Source organism: Bos grunniens, chromosome 10 (genome assembly GCF_055505025.1).
Source record: "Bos grunniens cultivar Pamir isolate PY7600 chromosome 10, Bosgru_T2T1.0, whole genome shotgun sequence".
Lineage (NCBI taxonomy): Eukaryota > Metazoa > Chordata > Mammalia > Artiodactyla > Bovidae > Bos > Bos grunniens.
This window is the reverse complement of record NC_141174.1, coordinates 44,123,395-44,139,903: the sequence shown is the minus strand read 5'-3', so window position 1 is coordinate 44,139,903 and position 16,509 is coordinate 44,123,395. Positions and strand designations below refer to the sequence as shown.

Sequence of the window (16,509 nt, the reverse complement as noted above, 5' to 3'; positions counted from 1 at the left end):
CTTGCCCCTCATTACCCACTGAGCTGAGCAACAGGCTCTCCCAGGACCATGGCCTTGAGCTTTCCTACAAGCCAATACAAATACAACACCAACTGGGCCACCTCCAGCATGCACATAGCCATGGAGGCATCATTATCCTCACTTTTCCTAACAAGAAAATGCAGGCCCAAGCAGGTGGAGTAATGTGTCTAGTGAGTAGCAGGGCCCAGATTCAAACTCCAGCCTGGATGGCAACAAGGCCTTTGCCCCACCCCCTGAGCATCACTGCTTTCCTGCCATCCACCTCTCCACTAATTATCCTGTCCCAACCAAGAACTTTCAGAACCAACACTTGAACCACAAACTGATGTTTACCAGGAGTCAATCCTCATATTCCCCAGACATCTCACACCCCATCTAATTGTCGCTTTCCCTCAGAGCCAGTCTTAGCATGCTACAAATGGCAAATGATCCAGGGTGAGTGGCTTCTAGGGTCCCAGCAAGGCCACCTCACTCAGAAGTGCTTTCTTAAACACTCTGCTTTCTGATGATTGAATTTTTTTTTTAACTTCCTAAGTCATGAGATTAAAAGATGCTTACTACTTGGAAGAAAAGTTATGACCAACCTAGACAGCATATTAAAAGGCAGAGACATTACTTTGTCAACAAAGTTCTGTCTAGTTAAACCTATGGTTTTTCCAGTAGTCATTTATGGATGTGACAGTTGGACTATAAAGAACAAACTGATGCTTTTGAACTGTGGTGTTAGAAAAGACTCTTGAGAGTCCCTTGGACTGCAAGGAGATCCAACCAGTCCATCCTAAAGGAGATCAGGCCTGGGGGTTCATTGGAAGGACTGATATTGAAGCTGAAACTCCAATCCTTTGGCCACCTGATGCAAAGAGCTGACTCATTTGAAAAGACCCTGATGCTGGGAAAGATTGAGGGCAGGAGGATAAGGGGATGACAGAGGATGAGACGGTTGGATGGCATCACCAATTCAATAGACATGGGTTTGGGTGAACTCTGGGAGTTGGTGATGCACAGGGAGGCCTGGTGTGCTGTGGTTCATAGGGTCGCAAAGAGTCGGGACATGACTGAGCGACTGAACTGAACTGAACTGAAGCCTGGTTAATGATCAGAATCATTCAGGAAGCTTTTTATTTTTTATATAATGAAAAAGCTCATTGGTCTCTAAGAAATAAATGTTTATTGTAAAATGTTAAACAATATATAAAGATATAAGAAAATAAAACTCACCTGAAATTCTACCCTGAGATAACCATCACTAACATATCATGACCTTATTTATATATAATATATGGGTTTTATGAGGTCTTGTCACACATGCTATTTTTACTGCTACCTCTTTACATGTGGCTTGGGGAGGGGAGGTTACCTTCTTACTCTGCCTCTGCCCCCTGTTACCCACAATCTGGCCCAGGTTACCAAAGTTAACAACTTTTTCTATGCTCATCAATTATATGCACACACAGACAGGCATTGACTAATGATGGAAATGAAAACAATGACAGGTTTAAAAGGAAGATCTGGATTATCCTTTGATTTATCCATTTTTTTAAAGAGCAATCATATACATTTTGCCGACTCTCAATTTCCTTGTTTAACCCTCATGGGAATACCTTTGTCATCTTTTTTAAAAGTTCAAAACATCCCGTAATATTGATAGTGACAGCGCATTGAACTATTCCCCTACTGATGGAAATTTTACATTTATTTTTATCTCTATGCAACAAATATTCTAGGACATATCTATCTATAAACACTACTTCTATCCTATGAAAGAGATTCTCGGCAATGGAATCACTAAGTTGAAGTGATGCACGTCTTCAATTTTAACTGCTAATGCCAGATTTCTTTCCAAAATGTTGTAGCAATCTACCCCTCTACCAACAGAGTACAAGTGTACTCAATCCTGCTTCCCACCAGTAGTAGGTGTTATCATTCTCTAGTTTCTGTCAGTCTGATGGGTGGAGAGTGATAACCTATTGTTACTCTTTTTTTTTACATTTTTCTGTCTATCAGAGACCTTGAGCATGTTTTTCATGTTCATTAGTCATTTGGGTTTGTGTTACTGTGAATAGTCTGTCCTTATTCTCTGCCCATTTTTAATTGGATTGATTGCTTTTTATAAATTTTGGTTTTATATTGGATTATAGTTGATTACCAATGTTGTGTTAGTTGCAGGTATACAGTAGAGTGGTTAAATTATTCATATATATGCATCTATCCTTTTCAATTTCTTCTCCCATTTAGATTATTTCATATATTGAGTAGAGTTCTCTGTGCTATATAGTCAGTCCTTGTTGGTTATCTAGTTGCCTTTTTATTATCAACTTGTAAGATATTAATTCTTTGGAATAGAAACAGGCTAACAGTTCACCTAACCTGTATCTTCACCCTCCTGGGAACAGCCAGACTACATGCCCCAGCCTCCCTGGTGCTTGGACATATTGATAGACCAAGTTTCAGCTGCTGAAGCATGCTGTAAGTGTGCTTCACTCTCAGATCCAGGTCATAAAATGCCCACTTGTGAGTGTCCCTCCTAATGGTCTTCCCCAACAACCTTGGAAGCCACATGTTAATGACTAAAAGGCACAAAATGGAAAGAGCCTGCGTTCCCAAACGCATGGCTGGAAGACGGCTGCATCCAAACATCATGGACTTCATATGAGTGAGAAGTTGATTTCCATTGTGTTAAACCGTAGGAGTAATGAGTTGGTACCTATAGCAGTTAGTGGTGCCCCAACTTACACCTAACACCTGCCATATGTGTTACAACTATGTTCCGCAAACTATCACTGTGTATCAACTTTAAACTAAGATCATGGCATCCAGTCCCATCACTTCACGGCAAATAGATGGCTAAACAATGGAAACAGTGACAGACTTTATTTTCTTGAGCTCCAAAATCACTGCAGATGGTTGACTGCCTCCATGAAATGATAAGATACGTGCTCCTTGGAAGAAACGCTATTACAAATCTAGACAGCATAGTAAAAAGCAGAGATGTTACTTTGCTGACAGAAGTCCATATAGCCAAAGCTATTGTTTTTCCAGTAGTCATGTACGGATGTGAGAGTTGGACTATAAAGAAAGCTGAGTGCCAAAGAATTTATGCTTTTGAACTATGGTGTTGGAGAAGACTCCTGAGGGTCCCTTGGATTGCAAGGAGATCCAACCAGTCCATCTTGAAGGAAATCAGTCCTGAATATTCACTGGAAGGACTGATGCTGAAGCTGAAACTCCAATACTTTGGCCACTTGATGCGAAGAACTGACTCAATGGAAAAGACCCTGATGCTGGGAAGACTGAAGGCAGGAGGAGAAGGGAACAACATAGAATGAGATGGTTGGATGGCATCACTGACTCAATGGACATGACTTTGAGCAAGCTCTGGGAGTTGGTGATGGACAGGGAAGCCTGGCGTGCTTCAGTCCATGTGGTCGCAAAGAGTCAGACATGACTGAGCAACTGAACTGAACTGACCAACTTTGTAGTAAAATTTAAATTTTAAAATGCCTATATTTTCTTGTACTCCTTTATTTTATAGTTTCTATATTTTCTATCTATAAATGATCTCTTGGAAGCTTTTCAGAAATACAGATTCTAAAATTCATCCTGAAAAATTCTTCTATAAGCAGACTGTAGTGGAGGCAGGAAATCTAGATATTTTTAACACTCCCTTGGTGATTCTATTACTTTCCCAGGATTGGCAGTATTGCTCAAGCCATTAATGTGGCACCCCCTATCAAAATGGAAGGAACTTGGGGTAATGACTGCCTTATTATTAACTGATGCCTCTAAGAATAATATACCTGTTTTCTAAAAGCAGATTCCTGAAGGGCTAGGGAGAGAGCTCAACCTGAAGCTATGTGTATGCCCATCACTCTAGAAAGCTACAAGGGGTTCAAATCCTGACTCCTCTATTTGTGTGTCCTTGGGCAAGTGACTTACCTTTTCTGGGCCTCCGTTCTCCTCCTCTGTAAGGCTGGGGTGATTATAATTTCTATTGTGTGATATGAATATTGACTTAACTTTCAGGGTCAAACCAAAGATAAAGATACACATAAAAATATTTAATTCTAAACCTGGCACTGGAGCCTATTATACAGAGTGAAGTAAGCCAGAAAGAAAAACACCAATATAGTATACTAATGCATATATATGGAATTTAGAAAGATGGTAACAATAACCCTGTATACGAGACAACAAAAGAGACATTGATGTATATAGAACAGTCTTTTGGACTCTGTGGGAGAGGAAGAGGGTGGGATGATTTGGGATAATGGCATTGAAACATGAAACATGTATAATATCATATGAAATGAATCGCCAGTCCAGGTTCGATGCACGATACTGGATGCTTGGGGCTGGTGCACTGGGACGACCCAGAGGGATGGTATGGGGAGGGAGGAGGGAGGAGGGTTCAGGATAGGGAACACATGTATACCTGTGGCAGATTCATGTTGATATATGGCAAAGTCAATACAATATTGTAAAGTTAAAAAATAAAATAAACCTGGCACATATTCAAACAGCTCTTGCAGCTCTATGTCAAAATAAATAAATAAATAGGCAGATCTAAATAGACATTTCTCCAAAGGAGACATATAGATGGCAAAAAAAAAAAACCATGAAAAGATGCTAAACATCACTAATTATCAGAGAAATGCAAAGCAAACTACAACAAGGTATCACCTCACGCTGGTCAGAAGAACCCTTATCAAAAAAATCTACAGACAATAAATGCTGGAGAGGATGTGGAGAAAAGGGAACACTTCTACTCTGTTGGTGAGACAGTCAGCAAAACCACAGGGGCCAGAGTGGGTCTAGAAGTCAGGTATCAGAGTTCGAATGTGTGGGAGGCAGGTGTAGTGCAGCTAATGATCTCCCAGGCTCACTAAAACCCCCACAAAAACCTCTTCAGACCATTTACAATGCTGCCTTCCCAGCTAGTTTAAGACTCAAATCTGATCTCATGGATCCCACTAGAAGCCCTTAGGGGCTCCTCTTCCCTTAGGGTTACATGCAAAGACTTTAGCACAAAACCCAAGTCCCTCAAGACTCAAGGCCACAAGACACCCTCCATTCTAGCTACCCCAAAGACAACATGTCAGTCCCTGGCTGCCACAGACTGCTCAAGTCTTCATGCTTCTGCTCACATTGCTCCTTGTCTGCCTGAAGGATCCCACTCAGCATCAGAATCAATTTTAACTCTTCTCCGTGGGCCCCTCTGCCCTCTCTCCCCCACAGCCCACACTTTCTATCTCCACTTACATTTTCTTCATATCTTTATTTTAGCATTTTCACACTCCATTGTCTCTATTTGTTCCTTGCCATCTTCCTCTGTCTCCACAGCCTTATCACTATGGACCCACACAGCCAACTGCCTACTCACCCACTCCACTGGGAAGGAGCACAGGCATTGATCTGGACTGAACTATATTCCCCTAAAAGAGGGAAGTCCTAACCCCAGGTTCCTGTGAGGATGACCTTGTTTAAAAATAGAGGTCTTTGGACATGTAATTAGTTAAGATAGGATTGTACTGATTAGAATGGGAAAACTTCAATATGATTGATGTCCTTAAAAAAGAGAAGACACAGTGATGAAGCTCCAAAACAAGGAATGCCAAGGTTACCAGCAACCACCAGAAGCTAGGAGGAGGCAAAGAAGGACCCTCCCCTAGAGATTTCACAGGGAGTGTGGCCCTGTGGACACCTTGCTTTCACATTTCTGGGCTCCAGAACTGTGAAAGAAGACATTTCTGTTATTTTAAGCCACCCAGCTTGTGGTTCTTTGTTACAACAGCCTGAGCAAATTCATATAAAAACTTTATATATATCAAGGTGAAGGGTAGCAGAATATGCCACTCCAAATATGCCACTTGAGCATAAGGATTTGTGAGCTGAATGCAATTGAAAAGGAGCAAATAAAAGTTTTCTGTCCTCCCTCTTTTTGCCTGAGCCAAAAGTCAAAGTGAAGTCGCTCAGTCACGTCTGACTCTACACGTGTACACGTGTAGTCCGTGGACTACAGCCTACCAGGCTCCTCCCTCCATGGGAGATTCTCCAGGCAAGAATACTGGAGTGGGTTGCCATTTCCTTCTCAAGGGGATCTTCCCGACCCAGGGATCAAACCTGGGTCTCCCACATTGCAGGCAGATGCTTTAACCTCTGAGCCACCAGGGAGTGGGACATAAATCTGTAAAGATGTTCCCCCTCCACTCTCTAACAGGAAGGATAGAAATTAATCACCAGAGACATCTCTAGATTCTTATCAGCCCACCAGTGAAAAAAGTGAAAATGTTAGTCACTCAGTCACGTTTGACTCTGCGAGCCCAAGGACTGTAGCCCACCAGGCTCCTCTGTCCATGGGATTTCCCAGGCAAGAATACTGGAGTGGGTGGCTGTTTCCTCCTTCAGGGGATCTTCTTGACCCAGAAATTGCACCTGGGTCTCTTGCATTGTAGGCAGATTCTTTACCAAGTGAGCCACTAGGGAAGCCCATTCCAGAACAGTCTATAAAACAAAGTTTACTAACTAGCCCTTATCTTCCGTAAGTCTCCCATATACTCGCCTTCTTACGAAGGAAGATGAGGCAAAAAAAAAACTCCTCCTCTGCCTTTAAAAACATTCTCTAACCTCTGCCTTCTAAACATTCTCTAACATAGGACAAAAAATTAATTCAAAATAGATCAAACACTAAATGTAAGGCTGGACACTATAAAACCCTTGGAGAAAATATAGGCAAAAATATTCTTTGACATAAACTGCAGCAATGTCTTTTTTTTCGACCTCTTAGAGTAATGAAAATAAAAACAAAAATAAACAAACTGGACATAATTAAAGTTCAAAGCTATTGCAAGGCAAGGGAAACCATCAACAAAATTAAAAGACCACCTACAGAATGGAAGAAAATATTTTCAAATGATGCAATAAGGAATTAATTTCCAAAATATACAAACAGTTCATGCATCTCTACATTAAAAAAAAAATCCAATTGAAAAATGGGTGGAAGATCTAAAAGGAATTTCTCTGAAGAAGACATACAGATGGCCAAGTTCAATTCAGTTCAGTTCAGTCACTCAGTCATGTCCAGCTCCTTGAGACCACATGGACTGCAGCACGCCAGGCCTCCCTGTCTATCACCAACTGCCAGAGTCTACCCAAACTCATGTCCATTGAGTCAGTGATGCCATCCAACCATCTCATACCATGTCGTCCCCTTCTCCTCCTGTCTTCAATTTTTCCCAGCATCTGAGTCTTTTCCAGTGAGTCAGTTCTTTGCATCAGGTGGCCAAAGTTTTGGAGTTTCAGCTTCAACATCAGTCCTTCCAATGAACACCCGGGACTGATCTCCTTTAGGATGGACTGGTTGGATCTCTTTGCAGTCCAAGGGACTCTCAAGAGTCTTCTCCAACACCACAGTTCAAAAGCATCAATTCTTTGGTGTTCAGCTTTCTTTATAATCCAACTGTCATAGCCATACATGACTACTGGAAAAACCATAGGTTTAATGAGACAGAACTTTGTTGGCAAAGTAATGTCTCTGCTTTTTAATATGCTGTCTAGGTTGGTCATAACTTTTCTTCCAAGGAGTAAGCAGCCTTTAATTTCATGGCTGCAGTCAACACCTACAGTGATTTTGGAGCCCAAGAAAATAAAGTCTGACACTGTTTCTCCATCTATTTATCATGAAGTGATGGGACCAGATGCCATGATCTTCGTTTTCTGAATGTTGAGCTTCAAGCCAACTTTTTCACTCTCCTCTTTCACTTTAATCAAGAGGCTCTTTAGTTCTTCTTCACTTTCTGCCATAAGGGTGGTGTTATCTGCATATCTGAAGTTATTGATATTTCTCCCAGAAATTTGATTCCAGCTTGTGCTTCATCCAACCCAGCGGTTCTCATGATGTACTCTGCATAGAAGTTAAATAAACAGGGTAACAATATACAGCCTTGACGTACTCCTTTTCCTATTTGGAACCAATCTGTTGTTCCATGTCCAGTTCTAACTGTTGATTCCTGACCTGCATACAGATTTCTCAAGAGGCAGGTCAGGTGGTCTGGTATTCCCATCTCTTTCAGAATTTTCCACAGTTTATTGTGATCCACACAGTCAAAGGTTTGGCATAGTCAATAAAGCAGAAATAGATGTTTTTCTGAAACGCTCTTGCTTTTTTGATGATCCAGCAGATGTTGGCAATTTGATCTCTGGTTCTTCTGCCTTTTCTAAAACCAGCTTGAAAAAAAATAAAATAAAATAAAACCAGCTTGAACATCTGGAAGTTCACAGTTCATGTACTGTTGAAACCAGGCTTGGACAATTTTTTTACTTTTGTGTGAGATGAGTACAATTGTGCAGTTGTTTGAGCATTCTTTGGCATTGCCTTTCTTTGGGATTGGAATGAAAACTGACCTTTTCCAGTCCTGTGGCCACTGCTGAGTTTTCCAAATTTGCTGGCATATTGAATGCAGCACTTTCACGGCATCATCTTTTAGGATTTGAAATAGCTCAACTGGAATTCCATCACCTCCACTAGCTTTGTTCATAGTGATGCTTCCTAAGACCCACTTGACTTTATATTTCAGGATGTCTGGCTCTAGGTGAGTGATCATACCATTGTAATTATCTGGGCCATGAAGATCTTTTTTGTATAGTTCTTCTGTGTATTCTTGCCACCTCTTCTTAATATCTTCTGCTTCTGTTAGGTCCATACAATTTCTGTCCTTTATCGAGCCCATCTTTGTATGAAATGTTCCCTTGGTATCTCTAATTTTCTTGAAGAGGTCTCTAGTCCTTCCCATTCTGTTGTTTTCTTCTATTTCTTTTCACTGATTGCTGAGGAAGGCTTTCTTATCTCTCCTTGCTTTTCTTTGGAACTCTTCATTCAAATGAGTATATCTTTCCTTTTCTCCTTTGCTTTTCACTTCTCTTTTCAGAGCTATTTGTAAGGCCTCCTCAGACAGCCATTTTACTTTTTTGCATTTCTTTTTCTTGGGGATGGTCTTGATCCCTGTTTCCTGTACAATGTCACGAACCTCTGACCATAGTTCCTCAGGCATTCTGTCTATCAGATCTAATCCCTTGAATCTATTTCTCACTTCCACTGTATAATCATAAGGGATGTGATTTAGGTCATACCTGAATGGTCTAGTGGTTTTCCCTACTTTCTTCAATTTCAGTCTGAATTTGGCAATGAGTTCATGATCTGAGCCACAGTCAGTTCCTGGTCTTGTTTTTGCTGACTGTATAGAGCTTCTCCATTTTGGATGCAAAGAATATAATCAATCTGATTTTGGTATTGACCATCTGGTGATGTCCATGTGAAGATCTTCTCTTGTGTTGTTGAAAGAGGGTGTTTGTCATGACCAGTGCGTTCTCTTGGCAAAACTCTATTAGCCTTTGCCCTGCTTCATTCTGTACTCCAAGGCCAAATTTGCCTTACTCCAGGTGTTTCTTGACTTCCTACTTTTGCATTCCAGTCCCCTCTAATGAAAAGGACATATTTTTTGGGTGTTAGTTCTAGAAGGTCTTGTAGATCTTCATAGAACCGTTCAACTTCAGCTTCTTCAGCATTACTGATCAGAGTACAGACTTGGATTACAGTGGTATTGAATGGTTTGCCTTGAAAACGGTCAGAGATCATTCTGTTGTTTTTGAGATTGCATCCAAGTACTGCATTTCGGACTCTTGTTGACTATGATGGCTACTTCATTTCTTCTAAGGGATTCCTGCCCACAGTAGTAGATACAATGGTCATCTGAGTTAAATTCACCCATTCCAGTCCATTTTAGTTTGCTGATTCCTAAAATGTCAATGTTCACTCTTGCCATCTCCTGTTTGACCACTTCCAATTTGCCTTGATTCATGGACCTAACATTCCAGGTTCCTATGCAATATTGCTCTTTACAGCATCGGGCTTTGCTTGTCTCACCGGTCACATCCACAACTGGGTGTTGTTTTGCTTTGGCTCCATCTCTTCATTCTTTCTGGAGTTATTTCTCCACTGATCTGTAGTAGCATAATTGCTCACCTACCGACCTGAGGAGCTCATCTTTCAGTGTCCTATCTTTTTGCCTTTTCATACTGTTCATGGGGTTCTCAAGGCAAGAATACTGAAGTATCTTGGCACAGATGGCCAAAAAGCACATTAAAAAGGGCTCAACATCACTAATTATCAGAGAAATGCAAATCAAAAGTACAGTGAGGTATCATTAGCAGCTCATACCACTCAGAATGGCCATCATCAGAAAGCCTACAAACAGTAAATTCTGCAGATGTGGAGGAAAGGGAATTCTTTTACACTGTTGATGGAAATGTACATTGGTACAACCAGTAGGGAAAACAGTATGGAGGTTTCTTTAAAAACTTAAAATAGAGCTACCAAATGACCCAGCTATCTCACTCCTAGGCATACATCTGGTGGGGGGGGGGACGTATTTTTTAAAAGATACATGCACCCCAGTGTTCACTGCAGCACTATTTACAATAGCCAAAGGCAGAGGCAATCTAAATGTCCATCAAGAGAAGAATGGATAAAGAAGATATGGTACATATATACATAGACTATTACTCAGCCATAAAAAAGAACAAAATAGTGCCATTTGTAGCAACACGGATGGACCTAGAGATTATCATACTGAATGAAGTAAGACAAAGATATCGTTCATATGTGGAATCTAATTGTTGAAAATTATATAAATGAACTTACACAAAACAGAAATAGACACACAGATTTCAAAAACAAACTTATGGTTATCAAAGAGGAAATGTTCAGAGAAGAGGTAAATTAGGAGTCTGGGATTAATATACATACACTACTATATATAAAATAGATAACAGAGAAGGACTACTGTATAGCACAGGGAACTACTCAATTTTTTGCAACAACCTATCTGGGAAAAGAATCTGAAAAAGAATGGATATATTTATATGTATAACTGTATCACTTTGCTGTCCACCCGAAACACAACACTGTAAATCAACTAAACTCCGATAAAAGTTTTAAAAAGAGGAGAGAGATACTTTCTAGAAGTTGCATAGGATTCTTCCATTTGTAGCTCATTGGCCAGAATGTAGTCATGTGCGTGCATGTGCGTGTGTGTGTGTTTTAGTCGCTAAGTCATGTCCGACTCTGTGACTCCATGGACTGTAGCCTGCCAGGTTTCTCTGTCTATGGGATTTTCCAGTCAAGAATACTGGAATGGGTTGCCATTTCCTTCTCTAGGGGCTCTTCCCAACACAGGGATCAAACCCAGGTTTCCTGCATTGCAGGCAGATTCTTTACCAACTGAGCTACAAGGGAAGCTGTAGTCAAATGGTCATACAAAACTACAAGGAACACAAGGAAGTGTACCTTTCACCCAGACGAAATTGTGGCCAACAGAAGAACAGTAGATGAGGAGTGACCTCGTCTTATAAAATTATTCCAATAAATAAATGAAAACAAAATAATAGACTATTACTATCTTGCAACCTCCAATGAATTAATGGATTGAAGCATTGAGCATCAATAATTGCTAATATAAGAGAAAAAGAGTGAAAACCAGACATTACATGCCTCCTGATGAAAGAACACTTAATACTAACAATCCAGTTAAAACAATGTTACGAGTTTGATCAAACCTCTGGTAATTAGCAAAACCAAACCTGTAAGAAACTCTATAGGTCAGATAGATCAGGTTTTTCAAAAGATAAATGGTAAGAAAGAGAAAGGATTAGATAGGAATGAGAGGTTTAGGAGATCTCAGAGACAGGTCAGTTTTCTAAAGAGCAAAGTCAAACTTTGTTGTCTAGAGATGCACAAAGCAGGTAACCAAACTATGGAAATGATTACCATAGAAGTCATGACTGTAGTTACTTTGGGAGGGATGGTGGAGTTTGTCATTGAGACAGAGTACATGGAAGGACTTCTGGGGCAGATGGCAGAATTCTGTGCCTTCACTTGAGTGGTGGTTTGAAGGATGTTAACCTTATAAAAATCCACTAACCTAGTGTTTTTTTGTGTATGTCTTTTTTTCTATTTGTGTTTTACCTTACAATGAAAGAGTTAAAATGAGCAAAAGGAATGTTTTTCATTCAAAAGCATTACAGCCTTCGATTAAAGAGAATGCCAGAAGAAAATTTAACAGGGTGGCAAGATACCCACTATCATCAAAGAAATACCTGAATAAATTTTTCCTAATCTGCAGGTGCTCTCAACAAGGCAATGGAAAGGTTGTATACACTGCTATACAAGAGCATTCCTTACAGAAAACAGTTTCTAGAAGACCTTTTGACTAAGAAGTCTGAGCCCTTAATTCATTGCCAAGGAGTTGCTCAGGGAAACCTCAACTGGAGCCAGAAAAGGCCCTGTTTCCTAATAAAGAGGAGGTGGCCGCCTGGCACAGCCACTCACCCTGTGAGTCAGGGAACATGAGCTCCCACTTTAGCTCAGTCATTGCCTCCCTACGTGACCTTGGGTGAGTCACCTAAACTCAGTTTCTCTGTCAGCCAAATGGAGAGTGAGTATTGAATGAAGTCATCTAGAGGCCCTTCCAGCTCTACCTTCATACAATCCTGATTCTAATGTAAGATCTCTCAGAGGGTGGTCTCTCAGCCACCTGTGTTAGAATCACCGGTTATTAAAAACGCCCCATCTAGAGCTAATTAGTCAGACTCTGGACGGGGCATTGGAATTTGGTTTTTTCCAAATACCCCAGGTGTTTCTTATACATGCAAGTTTGAGGCCCACTGTTCTAAGATATCATTTAGGCAGAAAGAGGATGGAAAGGACTTCACATCTCTTAAACTCCTCCTATATGCCAAAATGCTAGGGCATTTTGACTCTTTGTATAAAAGAAGGTAGTATTTCCCATCCTACAGATGAGGAAAAGGAGGCTCAGAGACTCGGTCACAGAGCTACTAAGTGAGGTAGTATGTGAGGTGGTAAGTGATCTAGTCAGAGCTAGCAAGCTCTGTTGGAACTAGAGGGCTTCGCAAAAAATTAGAAAGGGAGGGAGGAAACTAAATTCAAACTGAGAAAGTGTCTTGGTATTGGAAAGATCCTAGTTGAGTCATGATGTTATATATCTGTTACCAGCAAAGCCCATTAACAATTCCCAGGAAATAAAATCTGGAAAAGATAAAGTCTAACCTTTTTTGGTCCTTTGTGTTTAGTCTGGTTTGTCTTGCTCCTAGGGTACCGAGGATGGAGGTACACCACCGGGAACTCCAGACAAGAGTTCCTAGCGCGGCATAGCTACGCCGACACCTCAGCTTTGCAGTCTGTTCAGGGACACTACGGAAAACTCTGCAGTTCAAGATGGCGGCAGTGGTGTGCCGTGTGCAGAGATGCTGCACCCGGCACCTCAGCTTGGTGGGCCGTGCTCAGAAGATTGCAGTGGAGGGCTGTGTGCAGAGATGCTGGCCCTGCCACTTCAAGCCGGAGCACCTGTGAGCAGCACAGATACACCCAACCAGGAAGAACTCTGCCCCCTCCCTGCTGACAAGAACTCTGTAAAACAGCCCTGCTTTTGGCCTGTTGCCAAGGACTTTTCAGGAGACCTAGTGCTCTAGAGCAAGAGCTCACGCCCTTCATTGTTTGAAGAATAAAGCTTTCCCATGCTTCTGAGTCGAACTCCATCTCATTCTATTGGCATGAGTGACACCTGGGGCAGGAGGACCCTTGCTGGGGACTGACTGAAGGGGTAATACTTTCAACACAGGCACATACCTTACAAAACTATCTTTTGCTTAATATTGTAAAGAAGAGATGTGTGGGCAGTAACAGGAGGGATGATGTGGGAGGGCAGAGTAAGGTCTCTCCTTTGACTAATGAGGAAGGTAGCAGAAGATACTCTAACACTTGAAGTTTTCTGATGCAGAAAAATAAGGCCATAAAATGGCCTAGAGAATAAAACAGCCAGGAATAGCTTTTGACGCCTGCATGTAAAGGAAGAATTTATAATAAAACAATCTTCTGGCATACTGATTTATTTAAAAGTTGCTATAAAACATGACCTTTAAGTATAGGGATTATTTAATACATCTGAAATATCTTGATGAAGAAAAATTGTTATGAAAAAGGACTGAAGATGCTATGACTAGAGCAGATCTCAAGGAGACTTTGCCTTACAAGACAGATCACGTGTTTGCATCCCCATTGTCTGGGGTTAGCGCCCCCAGTACTGGGGGAGAGAAGATGATAACGTTCTTAAAGGTGAAATCTGAAAGTACAAAATCATCAAAGTCCTAGCCAATGGCACAACCATGGGAGAGGGGAGTGGAAAGTGCTTTTGAATATCTGTTAAATATTTTTTAAGTAAATCAAAGGATGGAAGGGGCCGCAGTGTATGTATAATAGCATCCAGCTCTCTGGGCAGGGAGAACTAGTGTTCAGAGAGCCTCTGGCTGCCAAAGTCAGGCTGTGGGAGGTGAAAGTGTTAGTTGCTCAGTCGTGCTTGACTCTTTACAACTCCATGGACTATAGCCCACCAGGCTCCTCTGTCCATGGGATCTCCAGGCAAGAATACTGGAGTGGGTTGCCATGCCCTTCTCAGGGGATCTTCCTGACCCAGGGATTGAACCCTGATCACCTGCATTGCAGGCAGATTCTTTACCATCTGAGCTATCAGGGAGTAAAATGTGGCCACCACTAAGATCACAGAAAGATTTTTAGTCTTTAGTTTCATGTGCTATGTCACTTCAGTTGTGTCTGACTCTGCAATTCCATGCCCTGTAGCCCACCAGGCTCCTCTGTCCATGGGATTCTCCAGGCAAGAAAACTGGAGTGGGTTGCCATGGAAGATCCTCCTCCTCCAGGGGATCTTCCTGACCCAGGGATCAAACCCACATCTTTTATGTCTCCTGCATTGGCAGGCGGGTTCTTTACCACTAGCATCACCTATGAAACCCTTAGTGTCATAGCCTATAGTTTACAGCCTATAGTATCAGTCACTAACGTGGACACAGGGGTCGGGGGGAGGGGGTTTATATGTGCCATAGGAGGCCGTAACGTTAGTTACATTACAGGAAAACGTAACTAACAAGAAGAGATGGTAGAATGAAAACTAAAGAGCAAGATGAGCCAAGAAGTGCCACAGGGATACAGAGAAGTGAGATACTCTCTCAGCCAAGGGCTTCCAGGGGAGCCAGTTTTCAAAAGAAGAGACTGGTAAGCCAGATTCCAAATGGTAGAAAGATGAGAAAAGGCAGTGTGCACACCACACAGCATAGTTGGGGGACATTGAGGCAGTCAGCTAACTTGGAGAGGAGGGTCCCACAAGGAATGTAAAAGGACAAACGGCCAGATCAGGGACAGAGTAGGGGGCTTGAATGACAAGATGAAACAGTTTAAAAGTTATCTTACAGGCAACAGGGAGCTACTGAAAGGTTCAGTTCAGTTCAGTTCAGTCTCTCAGTCGTGTCTGACTCTTTGCGACCCCATGAATCGCAGCACGCCAGGCCTCCCTGGCCATCACCAACTCCTGGAGTTCACTCAGACTCACGTCCATCGAGTCAGTGATGCCATCCAGCCATCTCATCCTCTGTCGTCCCCTTCTCCTCCTGCCCCCAATCCCTCTGACTGAATTATGGGAATCATAGTAGGAACAATTATAGAAAACAGAATTATTTTCCAAGATGACACTGGAGCCTGTGGCTGTTTTCTGTCTTCAGAACTTTTTGTGTTTCTAGTCCTATGTCTGTGTAACCCCATGTGGCCTCTAAAACTTTTTAAATTGTATAACTTAAGGAACAGAAATCTTTATGATATATCCACAAAATGGAATGCTATGCAGCCATTAAAATGATGAAAAGGTAGGAATCATATGAACAGACATGAAAAGATGCCCAGAATTGGTTTTCTAAAGCAGGGTGCAAAGCAAGTGGGCATGATCCCATTTTTGCAATAAAATCACAAGAGAGAGAAATGGAGATGGAGAGAAAGAGAGACAGGGGCATAGAGAGAGGAATCTGGAAAGAGGCATATCTAACGGAGGTTATTTCTGAGATGTGAGATCATAGGTGAATTTCACTTTTCACTGTCATCTGTCAATATTTGTGAATAATGAGAATTTTTATTAATATTACTAGTCATGATCAACACAAGCAATGAAGATGCTTCCATTTTGGAAAAAAATCTGCTTATAAAACAAGTCTTGGAAGCTTGGTGGCATCTCCTCAGAAGCACCTCTCTTCTTCTTCTGTCTCCTAACAGATACTCTTTCTGTCCAATCTCTAAAAAGAAACTCTCACCATTTTCCTGCCTTAACCTCACAGTTTCTCTGCTTTATTCTCCATATTGCCTGCTGCCCTCCATTCAGAGGAAGGGGCTTTCTTTCCCCTCTCTCAGGCCCCTTTTCTCTGGTGTCTTCTGTCTCCCTCATACTCTTGGCTTCCTTCCCAACAGAATTCTCTCCCCTAAAACCCTTCCCCACTCCCTTCTGTTCAGCCAAACACCCCAGAGAAGTGGCTACCCTTGCTAGCTGTATTGCCTCCTTAAACCTTGAGGTCAGTTTCCAT

The 16,509-nt window shown here is 41.7% G+C and overlaps 1 long non-coding RNA gene across 1 annotated transcript in view; it reads right to left on the bottom strand.

Moving 5' to 3' along the window:
- The window catches only part of LOC147364434 (uncharacterized), a 154,610-nt gene extending 141,071 nt beyond the window's left edge, over positions 1-13,539 (bottom strand). The window contains exon 1 of the long non-coding RNA XR_015134469.1: positions 13,142-13,539. This is a non-coding gene — a long non-coding RNA (uncharacterized LOC147364434). The remainder of the gene's footprint in view (positions 1-13,141) is intronic.
- Between the last annotated feature and the right edge of the window lie 2,970 nt (positions 13,540-16,509).